At 41.5% G+C, this 15424-nt stretch overlaps 1 protein-coding gene across 1 annotated transcript in view; it reads right to left on the bottom strand.

Annotated features, from left to right (window-relative positions):
- Positions 1-13058, bottom strand: part of LOC124552546 (flocculation protein FLO11-like) — a 277283-nt gene extending 264225 nt beyond the window's left edge. The window contains exon 1 of the mRNA XM_047126864.1: positions 12859-13058. The gene's annotated coding sequence lies outside the window, so the exon portion shown is untranslated. The remainder of the gene's footprint in view (positions 1-12858) is intronic.
- Between the last annotated feature and the right edge of the window lie 2366 nt (positions 13059-15424).

Here is a 15424-nt window from a genome sequence, read left to right as displayed (position 1 = left end):
GTTCGCAAATGGTGTGACTTCAGTGGAAGATGCTCCTCGTCCAGGTCAGGCACATCGAGTTGTGACTCCACATAACACTACAGCAGTTGAAGCCTTGGTGAAGGAAAACCACCGAGTGACACTGAATGACATTGCAGCATGTTTACAGATTAGTCATGGGCCAGCACACCACACTGTGCATGATGTACTCCAGTTTCAAAAAATGTCTGCAAGATGGGTGCCACGGCATCAGACTGCTGAAATGAGAGAACGACGTGTTGATGCTTGTGAAGAACTTCTTCGGGGCTGTGAACGAGAAGGTGATGGCTTCCTTACAAGATCCGTTACTGGAGACGAAACCTGGGTTCACTTCCACCAACCGGAAACGAAGAGAGCGAGCAAGGAATGGCGCCATTCCTCATCACCAAAACCAAACAGAACCATCAGCAGAGAAGGTTAAGCTGACTCTTTTGTGACGAAAAAGGCGTCATTTTGGAGCCTTACATGTCTAGAGAGACCACTGTCACCAGTGCATCATACACAGATCTCCTAAAAAATTATCTGCAGCATCAGTCCACTCACCACACCGCCGCCCCACACCGAACCCAGGGTTATCGTGCGGTTCGGCCCCCAGTGGACCCCTCTGGGAACGTCTCACACCAAACGAGTGTAACCCCAATTTTTGCGTGGTAGAGTAATGAAGGTGTACGCGTACGTGGAGAAAGTGTTCGGGCAGCAATCGTCGACATAGTGTAACTGAGGCGGAACAAAGGGAACCAGCCCGCATTCTCAGAGGCAGATGGAAAACCGCCTTAAAAACCATCCACAGACTGGCCGGCACACCGGACCTCAACACTAATCCGCCGGGCGGATTCGTGCCGGGGACCGGCACGCCTTCCCGCCTGGAAAGTAGAGCGTTAGACCACAAGACTAACCGGGCGGGCGTATTCTATGATACTAGAGGTCTCCTTGATCTAGGCACTTCACGCTTTACCCGCTTAGGGCACTACTGCCATGCTTTGTGGCCGTTCCCCAGTCACGTAAACATACCGCTGCCGCAGCGGCGCACCGCGACCAGTCCATTATCAACAACTTCATTCAATTTGAGTTCAGCACCGCAGTAACATGCCACGTAGAGGCATGCAACCCTTTGATAGAATCAAGATAGTGGCTCTACTTTCAGCAGATTATACACAGCAAGATTTTGCTGATCGCTTACATGTCAGTCAAAGAGATGTGTCTAAGGTGTGGTGGAAGCACGGAGAGATGGGAAATGTGAAAGACAGACCTCGCAGTGGTTGTCGTCGTATGACAACGACAACGCCGGATCGTTTTCTTCAATTGTCGGCTCGCTGGCGCCCAACGTGAACTGTTAGGTTGGAAATGACTTCCCCCATGCAACAGGGAATCGTATCTCAGACCAAACAGTGCGCAGAAGATTGCATCAGGATGGCCTTCATTCCAGAAGACCACTGAAAATTGCATTGAACCAACGGAAATGATGGTTTACATGTCAACAATGACCATTGCAGAAGGCAGTTACAACATGTTTGCTGACGACACGAGGACTGGTCTGCGACCGGAAACTAGACATGTTAGGGTCTGGAGAAGTGCTAGATGACACCAGGAACACTGATACGTTCAGGAAGTCAGTCCGTTTGCAGGTGGAAGTGTAATGTTCTGGGCGGCAACAATGATGGGTCGCTCATAAGGCACTTCAGATACGAAGTCGGTGACAGCTTCGTCCCTGTATGACACTACAAGACCGCCTAGTTGTACTCTATCAGTGTCTCGGTATCTTCAAAGATGCAATACCAACTGAATGCATTGTCCAGCGCAGTCCCCAGACATGAATGCAATTGAGCGTGCATTGGACATGTTGAATGCGGTCATTACACAACGTCCGAATCCACATGACAATCTTCAGGACCTAACTGTAGCTGCCATTGAGGAGTGGGACCTCAGATAAACTTGATGGTCTCATCCAGAGCAAGCCTCGCAGAGTGGAAGAACTCATCCGTGTGCGGGGAGGATATACTCACTATTAAAAATTGATAATCGTCATCCTGGGCCAAATATTTTCACTGTCTTTGTTTTCAAGATGTATACTCAGGAGAGGGCCTGCTTTGTTTTGGAGTGATTTTTTGTAACTATCCAAATCGTTCTTGTTTTAAGAAAGAAGGCGTTGTACAAACTTCAATGAGTGTAGTATAAGAAGTAATTGTAGCAAACTGTACAATATTCCAAGCTTTCGTTGAGGTGTGTACAACTATCCTTCCAAGAAAAAAATGCGCGGTGAGTCACTGAGCAATTTCTTCCTCTTGAGTTTCCAAAATTTCTTGCTCTGTCAACAAACGTGACGTATTTGTAGCAGAATTACAGCAAACTGCGAAACCTAACGAGTACACCCATGAAATTACATCTGTGCGACCATATTGGCTCAGCCATTCACGGCCGCAGCTGTTACATTCGCTAATGTCTCTTTCGAAATAATTGCAGGAATACAAGGCAGCACCGGTCAAGTCGCAGGTATCGAGATATCCATACATTGACTCTCATATGAAAAGAGCCCAGTTTTCGAGCGATAGGTGGCTCACACGTAGATAAAATCACGTCCCGACCTGCACTCGGGCTTGGATTCCAAAGTGCTGAAGCACTTTTTAAGTGGTTGAGAACGTACACACCGCCTCTACACAGATGGATTCCGTGCTGCAGATGGCGTTGGAATCACATATTATGACGAATAGACACACCACATTGCCCAATCCCACTCCCTCTGAAGGCCTAGGTCCTTACAGTGCAGTTCATCGCAATAGTAGGGGTCCTGTGGTGCACATGTACACTGCAGTGCACAACTATTAATTCCACTTCTTTGGCGTTTCAAATCCGTCCTGAGGCTTAAAAAGCACACAGTCCATTGCAGTGGACACATTCTACTGGTGCTGTGCCCTACGTTTTTTTCATACTCAGAACTGCCTGAAAAAGTCAAAGAAGCGACCGCTAGCAGTTAGTCCATTGCAGTTAGGGTTTCCATCAGTGCGCACAGTTTTGAGTGGTAACACGACATCCGGTGGCTACACGAAAAGTGTTATTCAACATGGTGGCGTTACTGTCAGGGTTCCTCTGAGCCCAAAATCCGTAGGTAGCGGTCATCCACTGCAGTAGTAGCCCTTAGGCGGCTTGAGCGAGGCATGTCATCGACAGTTCCTGTCTCTCTGTATCTGCTCCATGTCCGAACAACATTGCTTTGGTTCAGTCCGAGACGCCTGGACACTACCCTTGTTGAGAGCCCTTCCTGGCACAAAGTAACAATGCGGAAGTGATCGAACCGCGGTGTTGACCGTCTAGGCATGGCTGAACTACAGACAACACGAGCCGTGTACCTCCTTCCTGGTGGAATGAGTAGAACTGATCAGCTATCGGACCCCCTCCGTCTAATAAGCGCTGTTCATGAATAGTTGTTTACATCTTTTGACGGGTTTAGTGACATCTCTGAACAGTCAAAGGGACTGTGTCTGTGATAAAATATCCACAGTGAACGTCTATCTTCAGGAGTTCTGGAAACCGGGGTGATGCAAAACTTTTTTTGATGGAATTGCATGCGCTGCCCATATTCTCCATAATACTATACCAGGCGCTGCTGAAGACTTAGCTGTCGAAATTGAAATAATCGTCATGAAAATATTTCATTAATTGTCACTATACACGTTTAGGTGAAAGAAGCTGAAAGAGTTCTGCTTATGTATTGATGTTATTCATCAGACTGTCGTGTCTCACTCAAAAACAAGATGGCTGTCGTTAATGCCCGCAACTGAGAATTCTTATGCTTTGGCGGCGAAGACAGGCCCCCTAAAATAATTTCAGTTTCTTTCTGCAGTCCGATCCGTGAAATTTACTTCATGGTTCTGCAGTCAGACTTGGCTCTGTTTGAAAAAAATACAAAAAGTGTGTAGAAAAATAGTCTCGATAACTGGAATAAGAAATACATTAATCGACACTCTAAGATGTATGAATGATATGAAGACTGCGTTTTATTGGCATGTAACCCAAGATGAATTTGAAGAAATTAAAGAATGAAAAGCCTAAGCAAGAAATAATTAACTTGATTCCGAAATCTGAGAAAGAGACAATGGCTTTCCATGCCACAGCATTTGATTACATAGAGAAATGGGCCACTTGTTTTAATAAATGTCATATATTTGATTGGACGACGCTCTCTGAAAACCCAGACAAGGTGATGATTAAAAACACGTCTATATACCTGACTAATAATGGTGTGAAGATTTCAGGAATATATGTATCTAAAGAGCTTTTTAGATACTAAGCGTGATTCTGAAGAATGAAAGTCGTAACTCTCTGTGGAAGAAAGATGGATTTACTTCCTTAACGAAACTGAAAATCCTGAGAGCAAATGCCAACTGCTAAAATTACGCGGGTATTTCTTTTCTATTCCCGCACATAACGCCACTGTGGAAAGAGAATTTTCGCTGATGTCGGCCCAGTGGGCTGATGAAATAAATCGATTGCTGCCAGGGACTGTGGAATCGATCTTACAGTGCCAATTTAACTACAAGCTAACTTGCATGTAGTTTTATAAATACGTAAAAAGGATACACGACTTGCTGAAACACGTGAAATTCTCCAAAAAATATGGTGTACCAACTACCTCTGCCACAAGTTCCATGTAATTGTGTTTTAAACAAAAAGTAACTGTATTAAATAAATTTTATGCTTCATTTCTGTACCCCATCTCAGGGTCCCGACGAGGTCCAAGATTATTTGGTGTGCCAGATCAAAGACTGTACTACAGCACTACGACGTAGTAACAAGAAAATCGGCGTGCTGTGGGTATGTTATCAGAGGCAACGAAATTGTCGAAGCTCACGTGTGGAGTATTGCTAAAGCAGCACTTTCAGAGCTAACTCTGGCTCCTTTTTAATATAATTTATTGGCTGCTTTTCTAGCTTTATTTTACTGACTATAGGAAACCATTTATACCCATGTGATTAAAGGAAAATTATTTGTATTTATTTAAGATTTCAAAACACGCTTCATAATTCCATGAAAAATTACTGCGATCATTCCGTGTAATGTCACAGGGAGTGATAGAGTAACCAATTCAGAATTTAGTCATATTTGGTGCATGGATACCTATATGTCTTAACAGTAAAACTGCCAAATAGCACTGTTCTGATTCTAACCACTTTTGATAAATACGAGTTTGAATACTCATGGGTGTGCACATGGTGATTAGTCAGTCAGCAATTTCCCCATTGTCAGAGGTCTACTATTCAGTAATGATTTGGCCTACAGACCAAAATTTTTATACATTTAACATGTAGGCCATTAGGTTGATATTATGTATAGAAAGTAGGTTATACCCTTCAGATTGTCTATGAAAAAAGTTAAAAATACACTTAATTTGGCATTGTTCTTACCTACACTCAAAGACGACTTCATCGCAAAAAAAAAACTGACGAATTTCAAAGTCCTACGGGGAGGGTTTAAGCTGAAGCTCAACTTGATTATTTGCTGATATGTTCACATCCCTGGTAAAGGAGAGTATACTAACAAAATGAAAATTCCACTTACACATGCCATCCCCATTCAACATTACAGGGCATGGGTAAATAAATATCACATATATTCCTTGAAAAACTGTCCCTAAAATATCTGTGTTGTCGTGTTGGTTGTCCTTTAAACAGGTGAGAGCAGAAAACAGCAATCATTTTGCTCAATATACATGTTGTATTACACTGTTAATTGTCTTTTCACTGTAAAGAATTATATACCCTTATTCTTTCACTCTAAATTAAAAACGTACCTTCAGTGAAACATAAGAAAAGGTGCAAGCAACAATGAGAAACATTAATAACTCTTTAAATATATACCGGTATGTATAGATTTAAAGAGTTATTAAATATATACCGGTATGTATGGATCCCCCCATGAACCATGGACCTTGCCGTTGGTGGGGAGGCTTGCGTGCTCAACGACACAGATAGCCGTACCGTAGGTGCGACCACAACAGAGAGGTATCTGTTGAGAGGCCAGACAAACGTGTGGTTCCTGAAGAGGGGCAGCAGCCTTTTCAGTAGTTGCAGGGGCAACAGTCTGGATGATTGACTGATCTGGCCTTGTAGCATTAACCAAAATGGCCTCGCTGTTCTGGTACTGCGAACGGCTGAAAGCAAGGGGAAACTACAGCCGTAATTTTTCCCGAGGGCATGCAGCTTTACTGTATGATTAAATGATGATGGCGTCCTCTTGGGTAAAATATTCCGGAGGTAAAATAGTCCCCCATTCGGATCTCCGGGCGGGGACTACTCAAGAGGACGTCGTTATCAGGAGAAAGAAAACTGGCGTTCTACGGATCGGAGCGTGGAATCCCTTAGTCGGGCAGGTAGGTTAGAAAATTTAAAAAGGGAAATGGATAGGTTAAAGTTAGATATAGTGGGAATTAGTGAAGTTTGGTGGCAGGAGGAACAGGACTTCTGGTGAGGTGAGTACAGGGTTATAAATACAAAATCAAATAGGAGTAATGCAGGAGTAGGTTTAATAATGAATAAAAAAATAGGTGTACGGGTAAGCTACTACAAACAGCATAGTGAACGCATTATTGTGGCCAAGATAGATACGAAGCCCACACCTACTACAGTAGTACAAGATTATATGCCAACTAGCTCTGCAGATGACGAAGAAATTGAAGAAATGTATGATGAGATAAAAGAAATTATTCAGGTAGTGAAGGGAGACGAAAATTTAATAGTCATGGGTGACTGGAATTCATCAGTAGGAAAAGGGAGAGAAGGAAACATAGTAGGTGAATATGGATTGGGGCTAAGAAATGAAAGAGGAAACCGCCTGGTAGAATTTTGCGCAGAGCATAACTTAATCATACCTAACACTTGGTTTAAGAACCATAAAAGAAGGCTGTATACATGGAAGGACCCTGGAGATACTAAAAGGTATCAGATAGAGATTTAGGAACAAAGTTTTAAATTGTAAGACATTTCCAGGGGCAGATGTGGACTCTGACCACAATCTATTGGTTATAAACTGTAGATTAAAACTGAAGAAACTACAAAAAGGTGGGAATTTAAGGAGATGGAACCTGGATAAATTGAGAGAACCAGAGATTGTACAGAGTTTCAGGGAGAGCATAAGGGAACAATTGACAGGAATGGGGGAAAGAAATACAGTAGAAGAAGAACGGGTAGCTCTGAGGGATGAAGTAGTGAAGGAAGCAGAGGATCTTATAGGTAAAAAGACGAGGGCTAGTAGAAAACCTTGGGTAACAGAAGAAATATTGAATTTAATTGGTGAAAGGAGAAAATATAAAAATGCAGCAAATGAAGCAGGCAAAAAGGGATACAAAAGTCTCAAAAATGAGATCGACAGGAAGTGCAAAATGGCTAAGCAGGGATGGCTAGAGGACAAATGTAAGGATGTAGAGGCTTATCTCACTAGGGGTAAGATAGATACTGCCTACAGGAAAATTAAAGAGATCTTTGGAGAAAGGAGAACCACTTGCATGAATATCAAGAGCTTTGATGGAAACCCAGTTCTGAGCAAAGAACGGAAAGCAGAAAGATGGAAGGAGTATATAGAGGACCTACACAAGGGCGATGTACTTGAGGACAATATTCTGGAAATGGAAGAGGATGTAGATGAAGATGAAATGGGAGATATGATATTGCGTGAAGAGTTTGACAGAGCACTGAAAGACCTGAGTCGAAACAAGGCCCCGGGAGTAGACAACATTCCATTAGAACTACTGACAACCTTGGGAGAGCCAGTCCTGACTAAACTCTACCAACTGGTGAGCATGATGTATGAGACAGGCGAAATATCCTCAGACTTCAAGAAGAATACGATAATCCCAATCCCAAAGAAAGCAGGTGTTGATACATGTGAAAATTACCGAACTATCAGTTTAATAAGTCACAGCTGCAAAATACTAACGCGAATTATTTACAGACGAATCGAAAAACTGATAGAAGCCGACCTCGGGGAAGATCAGTTTGAATTTTGTAGAAATGTTGGAACACGTGAGGCAATACTGACCCTACGACTTATCATAGAAGAAAGATTAAGGAAAGGCAAACCTACGTTTCTACCATTTGTAGACTTAGAGAAAGCTTTTGACATGTTGATTGGAATACTCTCTTTCAAATTCTGAGGATGGCAGGGATAAAATACAGAGAGAGCGATAGGCTATTTACAATTTGTACAGAAAGCAGATGGCAGTTATAAGAGTCGAGGGGTATGAAAGGGAAGCAATCCCCAATGTTATTCAATCTGTATATTGAGCAAGCAATAAAGGAAACAAAAGAAAAGTTCGGAGTAGGTATTAAAATCCATGGAGAAGAAATAAAAACTTTTTAAGGTTCGCCGATGACATTGTAATTCTGTCAGAGACAGCAAAGGACTTGGAAGAGCAGTTCAACGGAATGGACAGTGTCTTGAAAGGAGGGTATAAGATGAACATCAACAAAAGCAAAACGAGGATAATGGAATGTAGTCGAATTAAGTCGGGTGATGCTGAGGGAATTAGATTAGGAAATGAGACACTTAAAGTAGTAAAGGAGTTTTGCTATTTGGGGAGCAAAATAACTGATGATGATCGAAGTAGAGAGGATATAAAATGTAGACTGGCAATGGCAAGGAAAGCGTTTATTAAGAAGAGAAATTTGTTAACATCGAGTATTGATTTAAGTGTCAGGAAGTCGTTTCTGAAAGTATTTGTATGGAGTGTAGGCATGTATGGAAGTGAAACGTGGACGATACAATAGCTTAGACAAGAAGAGAATAGAAGCTTTCGAAATGTGGTGCTACAGAAGAATGCTGAAGATTAGATGGGTAGATCACATAACTAATGAGGAGGTATTGAATAGAATTGGGGAGAAGAGGAGCTTGTGGCACAGCTTGACAAGAGGAAGGGATCGGTTGGTAGGACATGTTGTGAGACATCGAGGGATCACCAATTTAGTATTGGAGGGCAGCGTGGTGGGTAAAAATCGTAGAGGGAGACCACGAGATGAATACACTAAACAGATTCAGAAGGATGTAGGTTGCAGTAGGTACTGGGAGATGAAGAAGCTTGCACAGGATAGAGCAGCATGGAGAGCTGCATCAAACCAGTCTCAGGACTGAAGACCACAACAACAACAACATGTATAGATATAAAATTTCCGCAAAGAATGCATACCTTCCAAGTTTCGCTACTATAAGATAATTACAACTGCATTTTAATTATAACCACCCAGTACATTTCTCTCATGAACTGCGCTAGGCACGCTTCTATACCTCTCTGTTCTGTTGTACTTTCTGGCAACTTTACGTTTTTTGATATCTATACGTTTTCTCTCGGGCTATTAACGCCATTAAAATGAAACGTTGCACACGTATTGACGAAATGATGCAAAATTCCGTGCAACATTTATTTCCTGAAGTTATTTTAAGCAGAATTACATACCTCATACGATCTGAAGAGATTATTTTTCAAGATCTTGGATCCAAAGAAACTAAAATAAAAATCAAATACGTCAAAATAATATCAGGACTGATTACATATTGGCTTATCTGTGTATAAAATTTGATCAAATTTTTTTCCATATAGTTAAGACTTACCTAACAATATCTACCTTACCTGCATTTTTGTATACTTCTTTACCCTCTCCCTCCTAAATATCTCACACAGTGTGATTATTGCAAAAATAAAACTACACAATAATACACCTTGTTTTATTTCAGCTATTTTAGGCACATTTAGTTTATTTCGTTCTGGAAAGATGGAAACGCTGCCATCCACGACAGGACCAGAACGTACGACCATGTTCATCACACAAACCTTCTGCGGCAGCAGGTTAGAACCTCATAGAACAAGAGGCGCCTATTGCACCAACAAGGAGGAAGGTATGAACGTATGGCACTTATTGGCCGGGATATCGTCTTCGGGGTTCGACCGCCGTTTTGCAAGTCTTTTTAGTTGACGCCACTTATGCAGCTATACTACCACATGTGCATGCGCGACAGTGACTTGTACCACAGAAGTTTATGGTTAATATGTTCCGACTCCACTTTAACCATGAACGGTTCCATCTGAACCTCGTATCGGCTACAACTGATTTATTCCCCCCCCCCCCCCCCCGCCCCTCACCCGGAGGAGGGCATCATTTTCGGCTGCCACTGCGATACACGAGAACTGAATTGTTGCAGTGCTGGACAACACTCACCTACAAGTGCGAAGTCACTACTCGTAGTGCATGAACTGATGTATCATCGTATATACACAACCAGGGTGATTCAGCTGCCACACGGCTGATGTAGTTTTATGCAACCCGCAATATAACATCTGCCCTTCAAAAACCACGCGTGAGATTTTCATATTTTATCGCTCGCTGTGTATCACTTTTTGGCAACTGTTCTGTATAGGCCAATGTAAATATTCAATGTTTGTCTTGGATGTTTTTGTGATGTATGTGAACGGATTTACCGTTTAAAGTGTGACATACCATGTATTGGAGGGTGGCTGAGCGGATCGAGTCCGAAGGCCACAATAAAAATTTAAACAAAGTAAATAAATAATAAAAAAAAACATTCATGGATCACCAGTAGTCAAAAGCCGAAGGTGGTCACCAGTCTCGTTGAAAACTGGTATACAGTCTGTTTTACATGTTGATATTAGTCTTACCACTTTGACAGTAAACTCAAAATCGTGTTTCAGTATACTGGATGACGTGTGCATACTGCACGGGGAGTTTCACTTCGCTTACAGAAAAATAACACTTTCACATGGTCTGATTTCTCTTTTTCTGGCTAACGTTTTTCTTTGCGCAATGCAAATGCAGGAAACCAACGCGTATTTTATTAGGAGCTCGTTTTCATCTAGTTCGCGACGTTCTGTATTGACACTTCTTGGCCGGAAATTACTGCAGCTAACACTACCAGCAATGTTGCCGACATATGGCTGCAAATCCTGTTGTCAGCCACTATACAGTGCTGGGCTGTATTTTCGGCAATATGTGATTTCTATTGCCCATGTACATCGTGCCGTTGGAAAACTTCAAAGAGCAGCATGGCTGTCAAATAATTACAGCGTGTCTGTCAGATAATTAATAATGCAGAAAGGCAGTTCTTGCATTTATAAAAAACTCATTCAGTAACTACGGATACCATCGAATTAATTCAAGTACGCAACGATAACATGTTTTTGTAGAAATAAAAAAAATTAAAGTGATTGCGCAGGATCCGAAAAAAATATATTTTTCAATGTTATGAAATACTTTGAAACATAAAAGAAAAGTCACTGTTAGTTACAAGAATTTACAGCACCGAGAATGGAAATATTTCGAGTCACAAATCTACAATGCTCAGCATAGACGCAAAATAGAAACAGTTACGGATTAATAAACGATTCCAATGTCGTAAAAGAAGCTCTTGTATTACCGCTGCAATGTAGACCACGACACAGAATGCAAACTGAAAAGTAAGTTAAATTATTTACCGTGAAGAAATCGAAGCTAATGTCGCTAAATATACTTGCCGCTATATGGATCACATAGAGATTACGATACACGTATTCAGTTACCAATACATCTATGGACGACTAGTAAATCGAAATGCATTTCACAAGAAGAAATGTAACTATGTATACACAGGAAAACGAATCAAGCATCCCAAAAATCTGTGGATGTAATGGAGATCACGAATCAGTACGATCGAAAGAGAAACAAACATATTTATCGAAAAGAAAATATAATAATTCCCGCCGAGACAGAATTTTTTCTCAAGCGCAACAGAGATTTAAGTTATTTCCCTCGAAAATAACAAAAATACATGATTAATGCTATAAACAAATTTAATTCGAAATACGCAATAACAAATATCTTCTGAGCAGCCATTACCACAACAACAATAGTCAAAGAAGACGGAGAGTATTGCAAATTCCTCCCGATCCCCAGATGGATCCAAAGGTGATTCGTGGAGCCGCTGAGGAATGAATTATCACTTTAAAATGGCTTGCTGCCGAATTCACTCAACACGTGTCTAATATGTTATTAATCTTTGTTACGTAATTATGTCGACAAGTTTGTAAACTAATTACGACAGTGACACGAACACTAATACTACCTTCTTGAACAAACGCATGTTTTGCGGAATATCACAGATTTTCTTCCCTACAAATAAAACAAAAACTATAGAACGAAGCGAAAAATACGGCAGACATGAATGTTTACCCATCCGCAGTGCAACGATTCAAATATAAATAAACGGAATTTGAATAATTCTAATCAAATCAGGGAAGATATAGCTCTGTTGGATAATATTAATACTACGAAGGACAATTTTGTGATCTAGTAATAATAGTTTTGCAGCGGAAAAACATCTGCCTGCTCTGGTACGATCAAAAACACACCTCATACACACTACGATTATTCATAAGCATCTCAATGACACGCAACACAGACTTTTGAAAACTGCACATCTCTATATAATCTAGCTTATTACGATCTTGTAAGCGGTGTCATCGGCTTTTGAAACGGTTGATTAATGCACACAAAAGTTATAAGGAATATGCAATACAGAAACTTACATCGGGGCAGTATATCAGATGTGAAGAACATAAGAGCAAATATGATATTTTTAATCTCAGTAACACCGGTTAATTAACATAACGTGACACTGTAGATATACAGCAGGAAATTTGCACAGATAAAATCGCACTGTTACTGAATACCTAACTTAAGATACTGAAACACGAGTGGCAATTTCGGTATAGTAAAGACCCGCTGTTATTCTCGCTGGAGGTGCTAAGCCTGTTACACGTACAAACAATAATGTATGTAGTACACCTTTGTTGTCATGACAACTTACCTACAATGTATGTGCGCAGCCAAAGCCTCTTATCTCCCTTGACGGTTGAAGCACTGTCCGGCTTAAACTCGTTTTTAGAACCACTCGCGTGCGTTTAATTCGGTGTGTTCACAATTCGCACTCCGCTACTGCCAGCAACAGTTTCAGAACTGTCCGCGCCACATTTGAACTAGACTCGCGTTCGCGATCGGCGTGGCGTAGTCAGCGCACCGGCCACTAGAGGCGCTAGCGCCGGTCAGAGATAACGCGCCGAAGCGACAAGGCTGGCTCCACCGGCGTGAGCGCAGGAAGCGCGCCAGCGATAATGCGCCACTTCGAGGCACGTTTCCGGGATGCTGGGGCGCCCGCACATGTGGGAATAGCTTCGCTCGTTTAACGGTGTAGCTTACGTTATTTGGTGTTTGTTCTTACAAAAAAAATGCTGGTGGAGATTATTACGATTCACAGGCGCCCTATGAAGTTCAAAGTAAAGCGATTCTCACAAATTCGAAAGCGCGAGCTACGAATGCTCAACGATGTTGTTGCGTAATGTTTACGTCCGGGATGCGTCACCAGGAACTCGGCTTTAATTGGTCACTCCTGTGAACTCCTGATAGCGGTATAAATACTTTTGCTTACTGCCGTGAAACCATGACCTTCACTCTCTTCTGCTATTGTGGACAACAAGGTACCTGGCGTCTCTTGATAGATCAGGAACTTCATTTCTTCAAAGTACCAAATAGCGCTTTCATATAAATCTTACAGCTCCCTGATTTACTTTTCCAGATCAGCCATTTGTCAATATTTTGAAAACTCTGCAGTCTTTGTCATTACAATGAGCAACAAGTTAGGGGCGGGGGTGGAGGGGGGGGGGGGGGACCAGGGAGCGCAGGGAGTCACTTGGCCCTTCGTGGAATCTCAGTCTTCTCCTTCTTCTTTTTCTTTTCAAGGAGTAAGCTCATAGCCTGTTCCGTCTTCACAAAAGCCAGTTTTTCCTTGGTCTTCGTGTATTTCTCTGTCCTACACATCTATAGATATTATACGTCAGACTTCTCTTTCTGCCCCATGCTTTCAGTATACCTCTTTCGTTTTGGTATCCCGTTTCCTTATCTTTCATTTATGGAAAATGTATTTAACTATTTCCCTGTTTCAGAAATGTTCATTTTATCTCTCAGGATATGTCCTTTTACTTTCCTTCTTTGGTCTTTCTTAGTTATTGTCCAGGTCTCACTTCTGTGTGTGAGCATAGATATTGGCATTACTTTGTAGAATATTACCTTTGTGTCTTTCCAGTTTTTACTGGCTAATGTTCTATGTATAGTGCCACATGATATATGAAACATATTTAACTTAGGGAGGTGTCATTACCATATTCATGACTTACATCACACCCTACCACCTGAAAGCTAGGTACCTATTCTACTGATTTCCCATTTTGCATTATTTTAGAGCGTATTGGGTATTCTCCTTTAAAAAAAAAAAACATAACTTTGGTTTTATTCTCTGATGTGTTCAAGTTACAGAGTTCATCTATTGAATCCAAGCGATTTAGAGAAAATGGTAAATTAATAGTCCGTCTTTTGTAAAATTATTTGGTCATCAGCAAAGAATAGAGTATTTAAATTTGTTTTCCTAGGAATTAATTTTATTCTTGGGTTCACTTCTTGTTTCCATTGTCTACTATGTCGTCAGCTTATATATTAAATAAGTGAGTGAGCGACTGCACCCTTGCTGTATTCCTGCTGGTTTTGTTCTCCCTTTGCCTGTATTAACTAAAATTTAGTTATTTAAAACAAACTGCTTATCACTATTATTTAATGTTTTGGATAACCTGGGCTTTCCAGTACATTCCACAGTACATACCTATTCACTCTACAGCACATACGTATTACTCTATCGAACGCTTTTGCATAATTTTTAAACGCAATTTGAGTCTCAAGATTATGTTCTCGTCTGTTTTCATTTGGACTTAACATCTATGGTCATCAGTCCCCTAGAACTTAGAACTACTTAAACCTAACTAACCTAAGGACATCACACAACACCCAGTCATCACGAGGCAGAGAAAATCCCTGACCCCGCCGGGAATCGAATCCGGTAACCCGGGCGTGGGAAGCGAGAACGCTACCGCACGACCACGAGATGCGGACACTGCATTATCGTCCTTTTATAAAGCCATTTTGTTTCTCTAGTAAGGGGGCGTCAATTATTCTTTTCAGTCTCTTATTGATTACCATGCACATAATTTGTAGCCAGTTTAGTTTTCACAAGCATTTCTTATACCTTTTTTTTTTAATTGGGGATATCATATCCACCACTCTCCAAGAATTACACTCCTGGAAATTGAAATAAGAACACCGTGAATTCGTTGTCCCAGGAAGGGGAAACTTTATTGACACATTCCTGGGGTCAGATACATCACATGATCACACTGACAGAACCACAGGCACATAGACACAGGCAACAGAGCATGCACAATGTCGGCACTAGTACAGTGTATATCCACCTTTCGCAGCAATGCAGGCTGCTATTCTCCCATGGAGACGATCGTAGAGATGCTGGAAGTAGTCCTGTGGAACGGCTTGCC

This window comes from Schistocerca americana, chromosome 10, assembly GCF_021461395.2.
Source record: "Schistocerca americana isolate TAMUIC-IGC-003095 chromosome 10, iqSchAmer2.1, whole genome shotgun sequence".
NCBI classification, from domain to species: domain Eukaryota; kingdom Metazoa; phylum Arthropoda; class Insecta; order Orthoptera; family Acrididae; genus Schistocerca; species Schistocerca americana.
This window is presented reverse-complemented; position numbering and strand designations above follow the sequence as displayed.